The sequence below is a fragment of the Tachypleus tridentatus genome, chromosome 1 (assembly GCF_004210375.1).
Source record: "Tachypleus tridentatus isolate NWPU-2018 chromosome 1, ASM421037v1, whole genome shotgun sequence".
Classification (NCBI taxonomy): domain Eukaryota; kingdom Metazoa; phylum Arthropoda; class Merostomata; order Xiphosura; family Limulidae; genus Tachypleus; species Tachypleus tridentatus.
Window position 1 is genome coordinate 137,640,549 of NC_134825.1, and position 20,615 is coordinate 137,661,163.

The window sequence follows — 20,615 nt, forward strand, 5'->3', positions numbered from 1 at the left end:
GGACCCGCAACCTAAACATTACTAGTCAAATGCCCCAACCAACCAGGCCCCACAGAAAACGGAAACAACATACATGTTCTTTTGGACACCTGAAATTACTTAACAGACGGAAAAGGGAAGGAAACAAACACTTCCGAGAATTTTAAAACTGGAAATTAACTGATAGAGTAAACTGGATGATAATCAGGGAAATCCTTTTATAACGGTAAAACAACAACAAAGGGAAACAAAGTACCTGATTTATCTTAAGGTATCTATAGTAAATAGACAGAAAATCAAAGTGTACACCTCCAAGAGACTTGAAGCGTATAACACACCGTACAGAATATTAAACCCTAGTGATCAACGACCGTTATACTATAAACTTGCTTATACTTTCATTGACGATAAAATAGCATGCAAGACATTAGTGACAGGAACAATTTTAAAAAAGGTTGCTTTATATACACACACATACAGTAACATTTGCTCAGAGTATTATTGTGTCAAATGTTAAAATATTTTTTTTATTCCAAAGAAGTGTTGTCTTTTGTTTGGTTCTGTTAGAAAATATACTTAATTGTAAGTAATATTGATCTTGGTATAAATACAAAATTTTGAAACAAATAGGAACGAGTATACATACAGAAGGCAACAGGTAAAACAGTATTGAGAATATTTATATTGTTTTAAGGAAGAGTGTTGATGGAAGTTCTGCAGGGCTTGATGGGAAGTACAAGGGTTCAATCGTCTATAGATGTGCTCATAATTGTGATAAACAGCATGCAGGATCGACCACGATTAAACTATCTTCTGACGGAGTTCTTCTCCACTTGCAGACTCTGTTTCCTTATCTGTAGACAGAAAATTCTGTGTCAGTGAGCTCATGTAGTTGCATGCATAAAAGGAATAACAGTTATTGTAACAATTGCAACAAAATAAAAAAAAATTCAATTATGTAAAATGAACTTCAACAATATATAGATACTTTTGATTTTAATACTTTATACGTAAAACAGAGTAGTATTTTCAGGATTAACATTTAGCACTGAAATATTTTAATTGATAAAGGGAACTTTGCTCTAACGTAAAATTTAATAATACCAATGTTGTTGTTTTTTGAAACAGATTTACTCTTTCCTTTTACATGGAGAAATGCGTCTTGATTGGGCCGATAACTAAACATCTTATACTTCTTGATTTCAGCAAAGTCATTGCACTAATAACAGTACAAAGAAACTATTTAATATAACACATTTAGTTCAACTTTAAATTATTTAAAATATGTGTTATAACCATACAAGCAATTTCATATTACTTAAATGAGACTGTTGATGCCATTGGCTTGATTTGTTTTGTACTTCGCGCAAGCTATCTGTGCTAGTTGTTCGTAATTTAGCACCGAAATAGTAATGAGAAGGCAACTATTCATCACCACCCACTATCAACTCTTCAGGTATTCTTTCGCCAACGAATAGTGAGTTTGACCGTCACATAATAAAGCCTCCACGGCTGAAGAGCAAGCATGTTTGGTGGGACGGGGATTCGAACCTGTGACTCTCAGATTGTGAGTTAAGCACCCTAACCACCTAGCCATGTCAGGATTTTGATGTCCTCATTATATATACAGTGGAAATTTAAACAATAACTTTCTTGCATTTTTATTGAACGTTATAAATATTGTACTCATCCTACATCAACAAGCTTTAAAATTCTGATAGTTTTTGGTTTGGTACAAGAGAATTTACAGCAACTGCACTTCATCCTTTTTGTTAAGATGGCAGATGATAAAATCCACTTTACTGCCAAATGCATCCCATGCAATCTGCCGTAGAATCGATCAAAGCGTTTTAACCATTCAATTTTTCTTTGATCCGTTCTTCCTTGAGAAAAGTATGACGAACTTTTAGAAGTGCACTGATGTTTGGATCTTCTACTTTCAGATCATGAAGTTCTTTAAAATTCCAATTATGCCTCTGCATAGTCAAATGAATGAGATACAACAGACTGTCAGTTGTACAAGTGTTATGTAGTGTAATAGTATTTCTTCCAAGTTTGTCTTTCCCAGACCATGATGGACAAATAAAAGTAGTGTTCTGTATTACAGATGGCTAGTAGTATTTCCTTTGTTTTATTTTCTCTTTAGGTCTCATCTTCTGCCACTTCTCTTCTTTACTGAGAGATTTCTCTGGGCTGCATCTTCCTCCTCAATATCGACATTAGCTATCGATGTGAAACTTGGAAATATAGTTCCTCTTAGTACATTCAGTGCAATACTTCATATTCATAACTTGCAAAAAATACCCTGGTCTTTGACAAAGTTTGTCATTCAATACCACCTTCTTAGTTGTTCTTAATAAGTTTACAACAGTAGCATTTGTTTTACATGTTTTGAGCATTATCCCATTCCATAAGAGTATTGTTGCAGTATATGACTCCAGCAAGTTTATAAGTTGTGGCGAGCAAAGTACATTTTAGTTTTTCTGAGGGCAGGGTATTGTTGTGAAATTCAATTTTCATTGTTGTGTCACGAAATATTTTCCAAACGTTTTTGAAAATAGCGAGCCTTTTTTAGTGCTTCTTTCTTCAAAGATGAGCTCTATCAAGTCACTTGCTGTGTTTTTTTCATAATGGCCACTTGAAATTTAAAATAAAAATCTGACTTCTGAAGCGCAATCACATGGTCCTTGTATTCATTAGTTTCCATTGTGAGAGTGAAATCACATGCCATTTTTCCAAGTTGTGCATGGATATGTTGACAGAATTTTGTATTAAAGTAAATGAATACGAAACCAACTGCTTTGACCTTTTCGCTCGTCAGTGTGAAAACCATCATGGTACAAACAAGTTAGGTCATATGTGGTGCAAATACTTGCAGCACAGCGAAATTGTGGGTGTTTGGCTTTCACAAGCTAAATAGCATCTTTTTAAGTACTCCTGCAGACTTGATTGATAGAAGGCTAGTGTAAAAACATTTCTAACTTTTGACTGCTGAGGTTAGGCATTAATAAAATTACAAGATGCAGAGATTAATCAATGCTGAAGAGTAGATGTGCTTTGATCCAATGATGCTGAGGTTAGGCATTAATAAAATTACAAGATGCAGAGATTAATCAATGCTGAAGAGTATATGTGCTTTGATCCAATGATACCAACTCAGCTACAAGAACCGTGCTCATTTTAATTGATTGTATTGGAATACAAAGGGCATAGTAAAGAATGTTTTGTTATAGTTGTTAGGCTTGGCAATTACAGAACCAGTTACATCCAGATAAAGGTAACAGTTTGTGGAAAACTAAAGTTTTTTTCACTATATGTATTTGAGCATCCAAGTAAACGTGAACAACAACTGGATAAATACCAATGTTTTGTATATAGATATGCCTTGTTGTAATGGGTTTTAGTTCTGTCTCATCTCGCTGTTTTTGCACTACCCAATAATTCACGTATTAATTTTCATCAAACATGTTTTCAAGGTTTCTTACACTTAAAATGTTCTTAATTATTTCATGTGACTTGACATCATTTATATTACCTGCCACAATCAGTATCCACAGTGGTCAAAGAGTCATGGGTTTCATTTTATCGAGCTGATCTTTCAGTTTTTCCTCTCTTGTCATCTTATGTGTTTTCTGAAGTCTTATAAAGTTTTATGGTTAATTATACCAGTCACCTTCACCATTACAATCACTACGTGTTGATTTTTTGTGTCTCTTTGATAATGAATTGTACTTTGTGCACCCATCAAATTTGCATTGCCTGTTGCTTGTCTGTAAACAGATTTGTTTCCGTGGTCTTGACTTTACGATGTTTGGAGAATAAAACAAACGTTATTGATTTTGTTAACTTTATAAAAAATTATGCCAGTCCACTATTTCTTCAGTACACAGTAGTATCCCCTTTTTCTAGGCTTTATTTTGCCCCATTATTTTATTGACAGTGTGACACTGGATTCTGATGGACACCTGTCTGAAAGGTCAATATTTCCGTTTATGTCTTTAACATTGTTTCATCACGGAATTGACTCACAGTAGGATATTCTTCAGAACTTTCTGTGGATATTGGTGTTGATTCCAAGAATTGTGTGTTTGGTTTATTCAGGTCACTCTGAAAGTCTTGACCACATTTTTGAGTGTGTGTAGGTTCATAATTCATATTGGCAGACTTCTTTTTATATTCTTGTAAGATTTTTCATGGGGTGAATTTTATAAGGTTTTATAATATATTTTGTTCCTTTTGTCTGTTTTTTTTTTCTTTTTCTTACAGTGAAGAGAAAACCATGGAGAAATTACTTGGATGTCTATAATGCTTTTGTAACTAATGCCATCAGGATGAAACCATCTTTATATTGGCGACACTGTTCATATGATTCATCCGGGATGTTCCTTTGTCTCCATATACAGTAAAATTGCTTATCATTTTCAGGGTTCTCAACATCAAAGGTTTCTTGGCTTTGGCCTGCCATGTAATCAGCTCTTGGCACTTCGTCCAGGAATGTATGTACATGGCTACAATCTATATTTCTTGAGTGTAATTTTAGAAAATCATCATACTATATCAGTTAGAGCCATTTTATAACAAAAATATATTTTTATGTAGCAAAGATGCTGTTTCACCTCACAATGAACTTTCTCTGCAAAAGCCTTCCTGGTCTAACTTGGATATATTTTGATGTAGAAAAAACTCATCTATTGTTCTTTCTGTAGATTTTCTACTTAGAGAACATTCATAAATGTTTAGCTACTGAATTAAAAATACGCATTTTACTTAATTCTAAACAATCAGTCGATCCTGTTATAAGATTTTCTTTAATGCATGACGCCTTATCGCACCTCATATATACAGGCTCAGAAACAAATGATCCAAAAATGAAGAACATTCTAGTAAATACATTTTTGTTTACCAACTCTGGAATGACATTTTATAACTTAAATATTTATTCATTTGAACTCACTAATATAAATGGATTTTCAACTGCAAAATATGTTTTATAGGTGCTCAATTTGTAATCAACTACACACAAAAAAACCCACTAATAAAGACCTCGTACATGTTTCCTTGCTACGTGTTTAAATTGTCTATTCTTTCATTGTACAGTTTCAATTTCAGTGGCGGCGCCAAGGGGGGGCTTGAGACCCCCCAAATTGTAAAACTACTGCTGATGACAAAACAGCTATCAGACCACCTCCCGTCACCTGACTTGCAGCTGGCCTCTGCAAAGGACCTCGTACAATCTGCCATATCTGGTCTCTCAGAAATTAGAACTGAAGCAACATGGAAGGACCTGGAAGAGTCTGCTGAGGATATATCTAAGAAAGTGGGGGGAATATGCACTGAGACGGTGCGTCAAGGTGGACAGCGACCTGCCCTCTGCCCCATATACCTGGACGAATTCATAATCATATCTAGTACTGGCCAAAGGGATGAATCAATACCAGATGCCAGGAGACACACCTTCTATGCCATCATAGACAGGATGCTCAACGAGCTGAATAGAAGACTCTCCTCTGATGCATACAGTGCATACAATATGGGAATCACCCATATTGGACTATACATTCCTTGGGACTCAGCACATGAAACAAAACAAAAGCTCAACATACTAAGAAACCAAATAAACACAGCCATAAATCCATGTTCACCAGTTAAAATTAACGACGAATTAGACAAAATAAAACAATACTTCATCAACATCAACAAGTTTCCTCTACAAATCGTAAAAAACATTACACGCACATATCTAGACAAAAAGCGAAATTATCTAACCAAAGTAAATATACCCCACGATTTAAAAAATCACGAAACCATATACGGCTGCATCCCATATATTCCCGATATCAGCAGAAATATAACCAACATTTGGCAAAAACTAGCAACAAAATGTGACATCCCAATTAATACCAAATTTATTCAAAAACCAGGCACAAACCTAAAGTCTATACTATGTAAAAACTACACTGACAAACTTAACACCAACATTATTTATAAAATACAATGTGATAACTGCCACGACTTCTATATTGGTGAAACAAGTAGAAAATTGGAAACCAGATTCAAAGAACATAAAAAGTCACCTTCACACGTTTACGATCACTGCAAATCAAATAAACACAATATAACCATAGAAAACACCCAAATACTAAATAAAGAAACAAACGCATAATTAAAAAAAGCCTTATTTATACAACAACTCAAGTCCAAAATAAACCAATACAAAGGAACACCTTTATACCTATATTAATAAATATAATCAAACATCGCCCTCTACGTTCCCACACTTAATTACACAACCGCCTTCAAGTACGTGGTCAGCTACCGGTCAGTAACCTTTTCTTTCTTTGTGAACCTGACGATGCCGAAGAAGGTCGAAACGTTGTTCGCTTCTCTATTAGTGCCTTCTCTCCCATTCCAGCCGTTTTTAAATATATAATTTTCTCTACAAGTGGGTTTTCTCGTCATCACGGTTTTACCTATAGTTTTTTGATAAGAATAGTAGAAGAAATTTTGATTGGATCGAAATAAATTTAAGAAGGGGAAATTATCAGTAATAAATGAAATTCACTCATGATGGTTTCTAAACATCACAATTATAAACGTGATATAAAGGTTTCTCGTCATGCAGGTTGAAATATTAAGAAAATAACACAGATTTTTAATATTTTTTTGTACTGAAATAAAGTAACACCGACATGGTGAAATTATTCACACCGCCTTATAGCTAGAACTAAACATATAATTGAAAGAAGGTCCATAATAAGGTAAAACAATAAACGTGTTGGTTGATCCTAATGGCCTTAAGTGAAGGCTAAAGTTATCTACCTTAGGTCAATACGTGTTTGTAGAATCTAATATGACAATTCGTTTGGTGCCTTTTTTTTTTCACGAGAATGACAATAAAGAGCAACGTGGCGAAATAAATATTGGTCAAGCAAGTGCGCAATGAATTCTGTGGATTAATTTACACAATGGGCATAAGAGAGGTGGTGAAAGAATGAGCATATGTGAACTCTATTGCAATATTCCTTAACTAATGTTGTTCGCATATAAGTCTGCTTTCTAATCCCTTGACAGTTAAAGATAAACGGGTAGGCCAGAATGTGTTTATCTAAAAGAGTGGGAATATTAAGATGTTAATGTTGTAAATTTGACCTTTTCGTTATTTATATCTTATATTTATTTTAGCTACACTCTGTAAAAACTGTAATATTAATTAAGCAAATTAAAAAGGGAAGAAATTAAAGCACGCATGTATCTTGTGACAATATCAGTGAAGATTTAAAATATTTTTTCGTTATTTTCTTTTGAAATTATAAGTTGGATAACATAAACATTTAAATTATAAGATATATTCTGAAGCCAAATTTACTGGCATAAGTGATCAAGATTTGAACTTTATTGTCGTCACCTGGATATAATACTCAAATTAAACATAAATTCTGCATTTAATGGTTAATACTAACAAATAAATACCGTAAACTTATAACAAAATAACTATGTTAGGAACGTTGTTATAATTTATATGTTAGAAATATAAAGCCGATCATGGTTCTTTTTAAATTGCGTTGTTCCACGTGATTTGTAAACACGTAACAGATATTTGAATGAACAAATATTGCTGTTTGCCATGCAGACAATGTCATAATACGTGAATCTTGTTTCTCCTGCCACGTCTAGTTCCAAGTAGGCCTTTCTCGTAACAGTCGAGATCATCAGGCTGGTTAGGACACGAATTGGCAAAGTAGTTGTCTAAAGCATTATATCATTAATTTTCATGATCAACCAATAGCGTGATACAAAGTATATTAAAGTAAACGAACCGTAATTATTATTAAATTTTATTTAATTAATTTATAAATCTGAAGTTTGGGGTAAGGATTGATAACACAATATTATTTATTTATTCTATTTTTTAACGCCAATCATTTACTATTTCATTTGAAATAACCTTCTGTCGTTTTGAAAAACTGGCAAACCAGCAAGTCGTTATTTTTATTCTCAGAATGTGTCAATTAACCGCAGTGTTAATGGGAGAAAACTACATTAGCAATTCTAAGAACGTATGAATGAAAGTTCGGAAAAATATAATATATTATTAACTAAATTAAATCTGGCATTATGGCTAGTAGTGGTGCTCACCAAAGTGAGTGGAAATCTGGGATACGACAGACATAGTAGTGATTCAGGAGTTATTAAATTAATATAGTCAATTTTCACGAACAACGATCGTTATGGTGTGGAATAAATTAAATGAGTGAAAAGTATTGAATATAAATTTTATCTAATGTCATTTACCAATCAACTTTTACAGGGTAAGAATTCAGAACACCATATTATTTATTTTATTTTAAATTATTATTAATTATTTATTTGTATTATTTTACCTGGGTTTATTTTTTCTATTATTCAGAATTACTGATACTGTACACTAAGCAGTTTTTAGGCAAGTTAAAACTGTTTAATCTCTGGGCTTCCCAGTGGCACAGCGGCACGTCTGCGGACTCACACCGCTAAAATCCGAATTGCGATACTCGTGGTAGGCAGAGCACAGAAGCCCATCGTGTAGCTTTGAGCTTAATTCCAAACAAATAATTTCTGGAACAGGTAATCTAAAGACGTTCCTCGACTACAGGTTTAAGTATACACAACTTCACATAAGGACCGGATGATTGTTGCTTAGTGCAAACCACACAATGGGTTATCTAGACTATGCCCACCATGGTATCGAAACCCGATTTTTAGCACCGTAAGTCTGCAGACTTACCACTGAGAAACTAGGGGACATCACAAGACATACCAACTAACGGAAAATGTCGAGATACGATTCGAACTTTGTTTGTAAACAAAATTCACGTTTCCACAAGCTCTACTTTAAATCCAATGGTTTGTGCAACTCCTGCCCTTTTTTTTTTTCAAGAATCTTGAACTCTAAGTTAGTATGAAATAACTTATTGTTGAAACAGTGAAGAAAGAAAGTAAGCAAAATAATTTTGAAACACCATATTATATATACAATATAAAGTTATAGCTTAACTACCAACAGTTGGCTAAGTATTAGTATTGGAAATAAACAAATCCAAATTAAAAATTAAGACAGAATTAAGATTTGGATTTTTATTTTTACATACCTCTGATTTTGAATCCACATGAACTAATTAATTAAAATGTGGAAAAATAAAAATTTACAGTTTCTGTGATTTATATCACAAATGTTAGAGCCATTAGAAAACATTAATACTGGTAATTAAGCATTTGTTTTTAAATATTGTAAGATTTGTACATTTTTGTTTCCATGTGTGTATTTTCTACAAGCTACATAAGAATTTCGCCAATCAAATCACAGATGCTGGTATTCAAAACGTGATTATGATGTCCTCATCTTGCATTGTAAAACTTTTTATTAAAATTACTCCATCAATCGTGCTCTGATATGTTTTTCAAAATCTTAAGAACTTCATCAAATAATTCTTGAATCAAATTTTATTGTTATGTAGAGCTTGGAAAACAAAGAATTAGAAATAACATGTGAAGAAGCTTTTTTTTGGAAAATAAATATATAAGTTAATTATTAGTAGAATATTCAGACTAAATTGTTTATCCCAGGAGACACTATGGAAACAAACTCTATAAATGATTACTTGAACGACATTTACTTTTCAAAGTTCTTTTATTTTCTCAAAATTAGCAAAATATAGAAACCTAGGTATGTGCTCTTACAAGACTTGAAACTGTAATAATATATTTTTCAGCACTATTCAACTTACTCAATTCCATTGAGTTTTTTAACATACTAAGTAGCGGTGTATTTCCCCTAGTGAGTCTTCTTTCCTTTCCCATCACTGAAGGAAAATTTTGCCTTTTTACAAGGAGATGAAAATGAATATTTATGAATGTTTAAAAGGATATCTGATTTATAGTTTGTATCGAAACTAGGTGACAATGTGCTTATATGTTTTGATGTAACATTTGTAAACCAAACTAGAAAACATTTTATTTAATGAGCTTTTAACCGTAATTACATTGCAGCCTGTAAGGAAGATGTTCATTTTCATAATTAGTGTGTCTTCATCAATGTTAGATTAAGACATGGGCTTACCGAGCTGAAGCTCATGGCTTCACACTAATTAGAGGGCCTCAAGATATGACTATAAATGTGTTGCACGTAGAGGTTTCTCATATATTGATAGTTTAGTTGCAAATGATATCTATTGTAATTGCTAAATTTAAATAAATTCCGGAAAATATTTGGGCACTTTTTGAAAATTTGCTCCTTCGTTGAAAATGTCTTTAAAAATGCCTTACTCAATTTCCACTTATGATATTCTTTTTTTTTTTATTGCATTCTGTTTCTTCACAGGTGATTTGGCAGAGTGTCACTTGAAATGAACTTGTTACAAATATTGTCAGGCCTTCTTTGTTCTAGAAATCCAGTCCTTGATACAACGTTTTCTTTAGGTATGTACAAAACAAAAATACTGATAATTAAAATTAAAATTTTGCATATGACACATTGATGTTTATAGCTTCATCTTCTTACCTATTATTTTTGTGTTCAAATTACAATGAAAAATGTCTATAACCTGAACACTAGTGAAAGTTAGACGTTTATTTATCAAATATGAAATTTCCAATTTTTAAACTTTACAGCTAGAAGACATAAATTACAAATATTTTAACTCTACACTAAGGAAACATTTAATATTAATTAAATAATGAAGTTAAGGAAAGAACATGAAAAAGAACAACTGATCAGGACGAGTTGCAAACGTTAATAAGCAATACAATATAAATTTCTGTGTTATTGTTACTAATTATTTTTTGCAAGTGATAATATTTATAACTGCTTGGAAGTTTTATCTTGGATCTATGTTATATTTTAGTAAACTGTTTTTGTTTGACGCTAGTTGTAGTGACGCTTTGCTTTAGACTGTCATAATCACACTCGTGTTTGTGCAAGAAGTCCAGCTCTTAGTATATGTGGTGCATAATCCTCCTCTTAGAGTAAACACTCAATAATTGTCATAAGAATATGTGGGGTGGTTAAGGTCTGCATTAATTGATGCACGCAGATACACACACGAGAAACTAGAAAAGATCATCACACTGCATAAAAGGTATTACTATAGAACAATAAATGAAAGAAAATATCAATGTGGAGATTGAATTTGGCTTTCATATATTTGTTAGAATAAAAACATCTCAGCTATGGCTTGGCAGGGTCTTTTTCTTATCCTCTGATGAATTGTTCGAGACATTACATGTAAAACAGTGTAATGTAAATTATCTTTTGGTTCTGTATGTTACTGACGAACTTCTGGTGCACTAGCTTGATGTATATATAATCAAAGGAAAAGTCTGCTTGGTCAGAGGAAAATAGGAGCACAGTTGTATCCCATGTTGGTAGAAAAAGCTTGATAGTATTTATATGCCTATTCACAATGAGCCACATAAGGAAGGGACAGAGCTATAAGCAAATGATATTTCAAATATTCAGTCGAAATACCAACAGTATCCAATCAAGATAGCTAGGTTTAAACCCGATCATGAACTGCTAGAACGGACATCTGTTGTAAAAATTAATAACAGAAAGAGTGGCGATCTTTACTTGGTAATATATCAAGTGACGTTAACAATACTGTCCTGTATCATTTACACTTGATTAGAAGTGGAAATATGATTGACAAATCAATTACTGAAAGGAATTAGTGTTCTTTGCTTTCTCAGCTATCAGTTGGTTTAGTCCGAGAAAATATATGGACTATTATTTCTTTTATTACTGCTCGATTAAGAAAGCTGGAGTGACTATATATAACACCTAGCACATCAACAGTTTGCATAATTGAAGATACTTACTAGAAGCTCGAAAACTTAGTTAAAAGCTGTGACCTTTGCATTCTGAACTATTGATCAAATTTTATTGAGAGGTATACTTACAAATACTTAATGATAGCTGCTTGATCATCACGAATAGGGACAGTTTGTTGATCATGACATCGGTGATTCTGAAAGGATTTAAGTTTCGTTTTACAACCATTTCATTCTTTGTGGGCTATTGAACAGTTTTATGATAAGAGATATATCAGGTAATAGATGATCAATTATGGGCAATCGTGGGATTGAAAAATGAATGCTAAAAGGGCGTTGTAACCTTTGCTTTTCAATCTAATGAGTGATTCTCTGAGGCAAAATGCTGTGTAATGTTTCGAGAGAATCACTTGCTTAATTTATCTGAGTGGTGGAAGTTCTACGCAACATACAATATAATCTTTGACAAATTATCTTCATGTAGTGAGGGAGTGTGTCCTGTAAATGTGTATTGATACGTATATTGTAGTAGACCTTTAAATTCTGGCTGATGATAATTCTAACTAAAATGTCTTAGTTTGGAAAAATTATACCAATGATTATTTCTTTTGCAATGATTTTAAAATAAAAAATTTATGAATTTTGCAGATTTTAGATGACAACACATTACAACTTACAGCTGTTGAAACATAACTTGAAACACAACTGTTTTTTTGATTGTTTGTAGTTAAGCACACTGCTGCACATAGGGCTATCCGTGCTCTGCCACAACGTATAGTGAAACCTGATTTTTCGCAATGGGAGGGTACACAACTGCTAACAAATAATTTGTGTGCATGACTGAGACAAGCTGCTGACTTGCGAGACAATTGGTAATTGTTATATGTGTATACAATAATATAGTGCCATGTTATTTCCTTTTGTCCGCATTGTATCCAAAGGATGCTGCACTTATTAAAAATATATTTTTTTATTTTGCTAGTTTCATTCTTGCTATGTGAGTCTCAAAGTTCAACAATAACTTTGGCCATCAATAAGATGGAAATTAAAAAATATTACTTAAAATCCATAATGTTTCCTTCAAAATCATTTAAAGTTCTTGCGCAAAAATATTTATAATAATAGTTACTTTTATACTTTTGTGATAACGGACTAAAATCAATTACATTTCTGGTATAAAATCAGATTTTAATACCATTTGCAACATAACGCACAAATATGATATAATTGTTGTAAAATATCAACTTAATAACAAATTCCAACACACCATCACGCCATATAACGTCTCTAAATGTTCTCTTTTGTCGGTTTTTCATTTATGAGCTCACAGATTTTATTAGTATAATTCAGTTCATAATAAATTCTAATCTCAATACCTTGATATTGTCTCTTATTAAAATTCTTTATTATTGTAAAAATCAAATACTGATACCTCTGTGTTCATGGCTGGCATGTAACTACACATATAGTAATTTTAAGATCACATATTTCGCCAAACTAGAATTGAATTCCATTTAAAAACTAGTCTGTGTGCATTTAATAGCAGGACTGGATGTCTGTTACTGAAACCAGCCCCTTTGCCACTCACAAAAACGACAGGTGTCATACCATTTCATCACGATAATTACTGGATCTTCAAATCCTTAACTTTGCATAAAATAATTTACACATATCAAACACTTTACATTCTGAAATTGTTTGAAGTATCTTTACTTAATTAACACCCACCCTATTGTTTAAGTATGTTTTATGTTCATAGCACGATTCCTTTTGTTCAACGTAGTTTTATGTCTCCCATTATACAAGCTTCAATTTGTACACTTTATTCCTTTTACCTTTCATTCGAATGTTTCAACTACATTAGTTAATGGTATTATTAAAATATTGTCTCTAGACTTCACTGATGATGGAATAAATGTATCCCATAGTAAATTTTGTTTCTGCCTTATTAGCTATTCTCATCTATATTATATTACGTTTTTTTCAGTTTGAGTTCATTGTTCCAAGGTTTCTAGTTTTTTGTTAGCTCTGAGAACTCATCTACTAACTAGCAATCATGTAAGTTTCTTGAAGGAATGGTAGTTACAAAATCCAGAAATTAAAAAAAAATATATACTTTTTTCTTCTCTTAGCAAATTGAATAATGGTCTAGGGTTTCGCATCCATCATTAGTCGAAGGACATCACTTGCAGAATATCGCTTCTAAGACAAACTTGGCGTAAATTGTCACTGTATTTTCTAGTAATGAGAGCCATATTTTCCTCTGTTTGTCAGATTTTAGACTTTTACAGAACTTAAGATTTTTAAACCAACTCAAACAAGATTTTGGAGAGATTTAGTGGATAATTTTGACCTTAGGTCATTTGAGCTGTGATTTTGCTTTAAACTTGATTTTGGATTCATTTAAATGTAACTATTGTTTTGTTTTAAATATATACTGTAGGTTAGTTTGTTTTAATGTGCGGAGCTGATAAGAGCTGTAAATAAAAATTATGCCATCACTCTGATCAGTCTGGAACATACCTCTGAATATTTGTCTTTGCAGTTTGTTTTTTTTTCTTTTGTGACTATTTTGTTTATGTAGATAAACATTTTTAACTCGTATATCTTTCGGTTTCGACTATTTCTAAAATGTCAATCTTTGTTGATGATTGGAAGGATATTTTGTCACACTTTGTATTTCGGTATCTTACTAGGAACCAATTAGCTGACCAAACTTACTGCTCTGCATGAAAATTATTGTAGGGTAAATATCGCAGAATATAAGAATGATTTTCAAATTTAATGGTCACAAAAAAATTACTGTCAAGCTGACAAACAGTCTAAACTTCCATGAAGAAATATAGCCCAGAAGTATGAATTAATACAGATATTGATGTTAATTATACCATTTTATAATACGGATTTCACAGATTTCGTAAAAGTTAAAAGTACTATTTTACTATATCGCTTAACTAAACGGAAAATCCCAAATTAAAAGTATGATTAGTTCATTGAATGAAGTAAAACTGATTAGTGGAGAATTCAAATGAAGTATTTTAATACCACAGATAAACTATAATATCCTTTTGTTCATTGCGACGATATGACGTATCTGTAATTACATTACTGGTAGCAATTTTCTCAGAATGGCTAAACGGAAGTATTTCTTGATTTACACTACTTTCATTAAAAACACATGACACTAGTCTGAAACATATAACAAAAGTATCCCACGTAGAACAGATATAAACTTTTATTGAACACATTAAATATTAAATGCACCAGACATTCTGTAGAAAGATATTTTAGGGTTAGCTAATATAATCTCAAAGAATAAAGACATTGCTTAATGTAAGAAATATAAATGCGCAAACATTGTTCCTGAAACCTAATTCTTGAAAGATAGTTTAGTCCCATAAAAGCCAATTGTACTTTATTCGAATTGTCTTGAAATGTAGGTTTACACATATATTTGTCCAAGGTTTGTTTTTTTTTCAAATACATATAAGATATATTTACATATCCCTATATTTCAACAACTCTTACTTAAAATTGTAAAGAATATTAAGACATAACATGAATATATAAGGCAACATTATGTGTACGGAATTCTTCGCAGTAAATTCAACAGAAAATCGTATTATGTTCATATGTTTTCTGCAAATACAATGAAAGTACCCAAAGCAAAATTTAATGCATCATGACATGAGGATAAAATCGGTAGTTCACACATTTTGTAATAGTTTTCTCGGCTATACACTTTTTTTCGTCATAAAGTTTCAGCGCGACCACAGATATGATACTAAGAACAACAGATGAGATTACGTTTCATTTATCTAAAAAATAGTAGTAAATGCCTTACAATTCCATGTTTAGTGAGGTACCTACTGAATTGAATAGTGAATTCAAGAGTAAAATAGCACCAGCTTTTACACTAGGTACGTCCTGATTTTTATCATTACAATGTTCCGACTGATAGTACCGGGTCATCATCAGATAAAAGGTACATTCAAAGGGTAGGTAGATCCTGAACAACGTTGTAGATTTGTGGTGGTGAGAACAAGTAAGTAAGTGGTGGTAAATATAGCGTGGGTTTGTGTGTCTTTTTATAGCAAAGCCACATCTGCTATGTTCATTGTGGGAAATCGAACGCTTTATTTTGCGTTTAAGGCCTTTAATGATAGGTTCGCTTTGTGTTCTTGCAGGAATGCATCAAGTGATTTTAAATTCTCCACAAACTAATATGCATTAAAAGGAAAGAATAAGGGATACTTGCCTTTTGTTTAGTATTCATATGAAAAGGCTTGGGTGTAACAGACTTACTGTTTACATTTAATTTAATATGTAAATTTGTTTCACTTTAGGCTAGTGAAAAAATATAATAAAAGTGAATTGCTCGAAATTGCCCAAATCTTTGAATCAGATGTCAAGAAATCAATGAAAAAAGATGAACTAAAATAAAAAAGCATATTGTTGAAAAACTACTAGATGATGATTTGTTGCTCAAGAAAGCATTAGCAGAATACTCTATTGTCTTCATTAGCCAATCAGAGTTGAGCGATGAAGATAAATTAGAAATCCAGCTAAAACTCAAGAAAATCCAGGTACAGGAAGTCCGTATCGAAGTCCATAAAGAACAAGTTCGTTCTGAAGATGAAAAAGAGAAAGAACAAGAATAGAAGAAGGAGAAATTGAAAGAGAAAATAAACGTCTTGAGGTCGAACGAGCTCGCATCAAAGTCGAGGGCAAAATGATAATTTTGAACTCAATTGATACATTAAAGTACTACCATTTAATGAAAATGGTAGTACTGATAAATACTTCCAAGAAATGGTTACTGTTATTACAGTGTTTTAACTGGTAAAGCATAAGAACCTTATGCTGTTCTCTCTCTAGAAGATGGAATTTTCTCACGATAAAATGGTTGATTTTGATCGACGGTGTAATTCTATGCATGTTGGCAATAGCTTTAACAAATTAAAACAATTATGTCTAATTGAAAAATTTAAACGTTGTATAATTGACGACCCTAACACTTAACTGGATGGAAAGAAAGCTGAAATACTACAGGAAGCAACTTCTCATTCAGATGATTATATTTTAACATATAAAATAACTTTTCATAAAAAGGAATTCCTACCATTTCGACAAAATCTGTATCTGTTTAATTCAATAAAGTTCAGCATTCTGTTAAAAAATCCAGCTCTTACAGTTTGAAATCTTATTACAGATGGGACAAAACTTCATTGAAAACATCAACACCTGTCTGCAATTTTTGTAAAAAAACCTGGTCATGTTATGTATGATTGTTGGCGTTTGGAAATAAGAGGAGGCAACGTTCAATGTGTTTGTGTCTAGATATGGACATAGTTTCACTATATCACCAGATATTGTTGATTTGGCCACTATTAAAAAGGTTGATGTAGTTAGAGAGGAATTTACACCTTTTGTGTTTGCTGGATAAGTATCTTTGACAAATTACACTGCTAATTCCATATCTATACCCATTCTACGTGATGCTTGTTAGAAGATATGTAGCCTTTAGTTTCGAGCTTTGCCACTGGTGAATCTGTTATTGCTGAGGGAATTGAGGGTGGCTTTGTTAATGTTCCTCTCATAATCTTTATTTAGCATCAGACCTAGTTTTGGGTCCAATTGTGGTTGGAGTAAGATATACTTTGCCCATTAAGAATGCATTATTATTGTTGGTAAATGACTTGGCTGTGGAAAAAGTTGTTGCTGAACCCAAAATTGTTAGTGAACAATCATTGTTTCACCTAAGGATGATAAACACATGTTCAGAGAATGATATTATAGATTTGTCACAGACACTTTTTGGAGCTGACGGAGATCTTGTGAATAATTGTGCTACTAGCAATTCGTCAGTGAGTGACAATGATGGACATGAAAGATTGGTTCACCTAACGAAGTTTCGTTTGCTAAAAGTAAAGGATCGCAGATCTCTTATTATTTAAATATGCACTCCCAAAAGATGGACTGGAGAAAGTTCCAAATGGTTACTTTTTCAAAAATGGTGTGCGCATGAAAAAATGGAGATCACCAAATGCGTTAGCTTCAGAAGACGGAGTTGTAGTTCATCGAATCATTTTCTCAGATTTATGGAGGACATAACTAGGAAATTCCTGTTGCTTGTTTGAAGCCTATCCCAACTTTTTAAACAACACCTCAATCGTGTGATTATTGATTGTATTGACTCAAAATGATAAAATTTGTGTTTAAGCAATTTCATGTACTATGCAATTTTATGATTGTAAGGTTATTTGTATTGAATGTGCTACATACTGTTATGATCAGTGAAGTTGTATAATTCTTGTATTGTATCTAATGTATTATTATCAATGTATATATTATCTTAGTTAAGAAAGTCTAACGTCAAGTTCAGTTCTCTAAGGTAAAATTGTAACAGCTTTACTGTTATATATATATATATACTGATATCTATGTTTGTTTCAGTTCAAGGCATGTAGCTTGTATACAGAATCTTCTACAATTTTAGAGAACACACGGGACTTTCGCAATACACATTTAGCAGTATATGTTACACGCATTAAACTGAAACAAACGTAAGTATTAAAATAAATGTATAACAGAATGAAAATTGCACGATGCGAGTATGTAAAATACAAGTGACTGCCAGTCTTATTGCCAATTGAATTTTCGAAAATCTCGCCAAATGAGCGGAAAAGGTAGCTATCGCAACACGCGAGGAGACGATTTAATAATATTGTTGGTTTGCTACAGCCATCATACTACAAACCTCGAAAGCTATAATTATGATTAACACTTATTAGTCGTAAAAATACAGGTGTTTGAGTAGGAACGTTTATAGGATTCGAACATTATAAACCGATCACTTTCAGTGAATTAATTTTGGACGTTAGCCATAACATGTGGAGATAATATTTTTACCTTCAAATTCCACACCAAGAAGTAATACAGACATACAAGTTTTACTTTAAAATGAACCAAAGCTATAGACTCTGATGTTTTCGAAGACTTAACTAAGTTTTTGAAAGCTTATAACTTTAAGGACAATATCGATATTACCAAAATGTCATGGAACGTGGTGAAAGAGTCTACAATGAATTAATGATAGTATCATCTCTGGCCTGAAGTTGTGAACGATTTCAAGAGCTTTCTGAGAGTTAAGAAGGAAGTTGCCAATATAATAGGACTTGCTATAAAAATGGTTTGATAATACGTAGGATAAGGATGTGGTTGAGCTATTGAATCTCATTGCCAAGAGCCAATACATGAAGAACCTGAAGCGCTGATAGCTTCCAGCAACAGTGGTATTGATGAAGATGCTGAAGCGACAGAACCTGCTAAACCCATCCTCACACCAAAGACTGATCACATTTCTTATGTGAGGCAGATAAACATGTAGAAATGATCGTAGACATCGATCCCATAATGACGAGAAGCATTAAATTTAAAAGAGGGTTTCATAACGTTCCAGCACCCTACAGATAAACCTTGTGCGATTTGCAGAGGAAAGAGCCAAGCAGCAGAAAATTTCTTACTTTAAAGCTCAGTTCAGCAGATGTAATGCCTTCTGATCTCATCCCATAAGCTTCTGCATCTGCTTCATTGGAGTTTGAGAACATATTTTTCAATGACCCATCATCATTAAACTAGCCTCTCAGCCTCAAAATCTATTACCACCATCATTTCAAGTCTTTCTCTCATGGACAAAGATTATGATAGTTTATATTTGATTTTTTTAGCTTAATCCGTTAATTTTTACTTTTCATTGGGGTAATTTTACTAGAGGTTCTTGACTTTAATACTTGCCCATCATATGATTATGGTATTTATTTCATGTTGTTTGAATAATCCAGTTAGATTTCCGTTTATGTATTTAAAGTAAAGAATTGTCATGGTGATAAATTTCATTATTTTAATCTTTAAGATTTTTTCTTATTCATTATTTGATGACCAGACTAAAAAGCTTATCCGGAAGAACATTCACTAGATATACATGAAAAAATAAATGTAATATAAATGTTTTCAAAAATTTTAATTTTAACTGAACTCGCTTCTCTGTCGCTTTAAATTAGATTTTAAAATTGTCACTAATTGAAGACTATAAACGATTTAGTATTAAAATTCAAATTATAAATAATAAAACGTTAACTAAAATATTATAAAGCAACAAATAAATTATCGGAATTTATTATAAGTTTTATTGTGCATATCCAAGTAAAACACTAGCTAGAAAATATTAGTTTCTTTACTATTACATTTAAAATATAAATTTAGCGCATTTCCGAAACAACACTGACCACACTTACGTGTAGTGACGTTTAATTTTTATAGTGATTTAGCAAACTGTTTTTGCTTCTCCAACGTCCATCTCCTGAATACGAGAGAATGAATTATTAAAAAATCTTTTTTAACACATGGATGTAATCATTAACAATTACTTTTTTTTTTAGAAGAACCTGAGGTTGTTAACAAGTCAGACTAACTTGAAAGTCAAATATGGGGTTACGATATTCAAAAACTAATTTCCAAGATGTAATAGCATCCCTGGTGTATGCAAGCAGCCACCTAAAATCTTATCAAGCGGTAATGGGCAAATAGATCTTTTTCTAATAAAAATACGCACTCAACTTTTTCTTTTAAGGAAATTTTAAAATATTCTTAATTTTATTAGTGTTAAGATGATGACTGGTTATCACGATATCAATAATTCGTTTTATTGAGATGATTATATTGCACTGAAACAATATCAATAATGGCAAATAATGTCAACTGTGTTTCATTTAGGGGATTATTAGAGATCAGTAATCGAACACAAATACTTCATATTTTTATAAAAAAAATAC

General features: G+C 32.3%; 1 long non-coding RNA gene across 1 annotated transcript in view; it reads right to left on the reverse strand.

The window, feature by feature from the left end:
* Positions 1 to 695: 695 nt before the first annotated feature.
* Positions 696 to 20,615, reverse strand: part of LOC143225236 (uncharacterized) — a 77,038-nt gene continuing 57,118 nt past the window's right edge. The window contains exons 2-3 of the long non-coding RNA XR_013013747.1: positions 11,911 to 11,978; positions 696 to 833 (exon numbers count right to left, since the gene is read on the reverse strand). This is a non-coding gene — a long non-coding RNA (uncharacterized LOC143225236). The remainder of the gene's footprint in view (positions 834 to 11,910; positions 11,979 to 20,615) is intronic.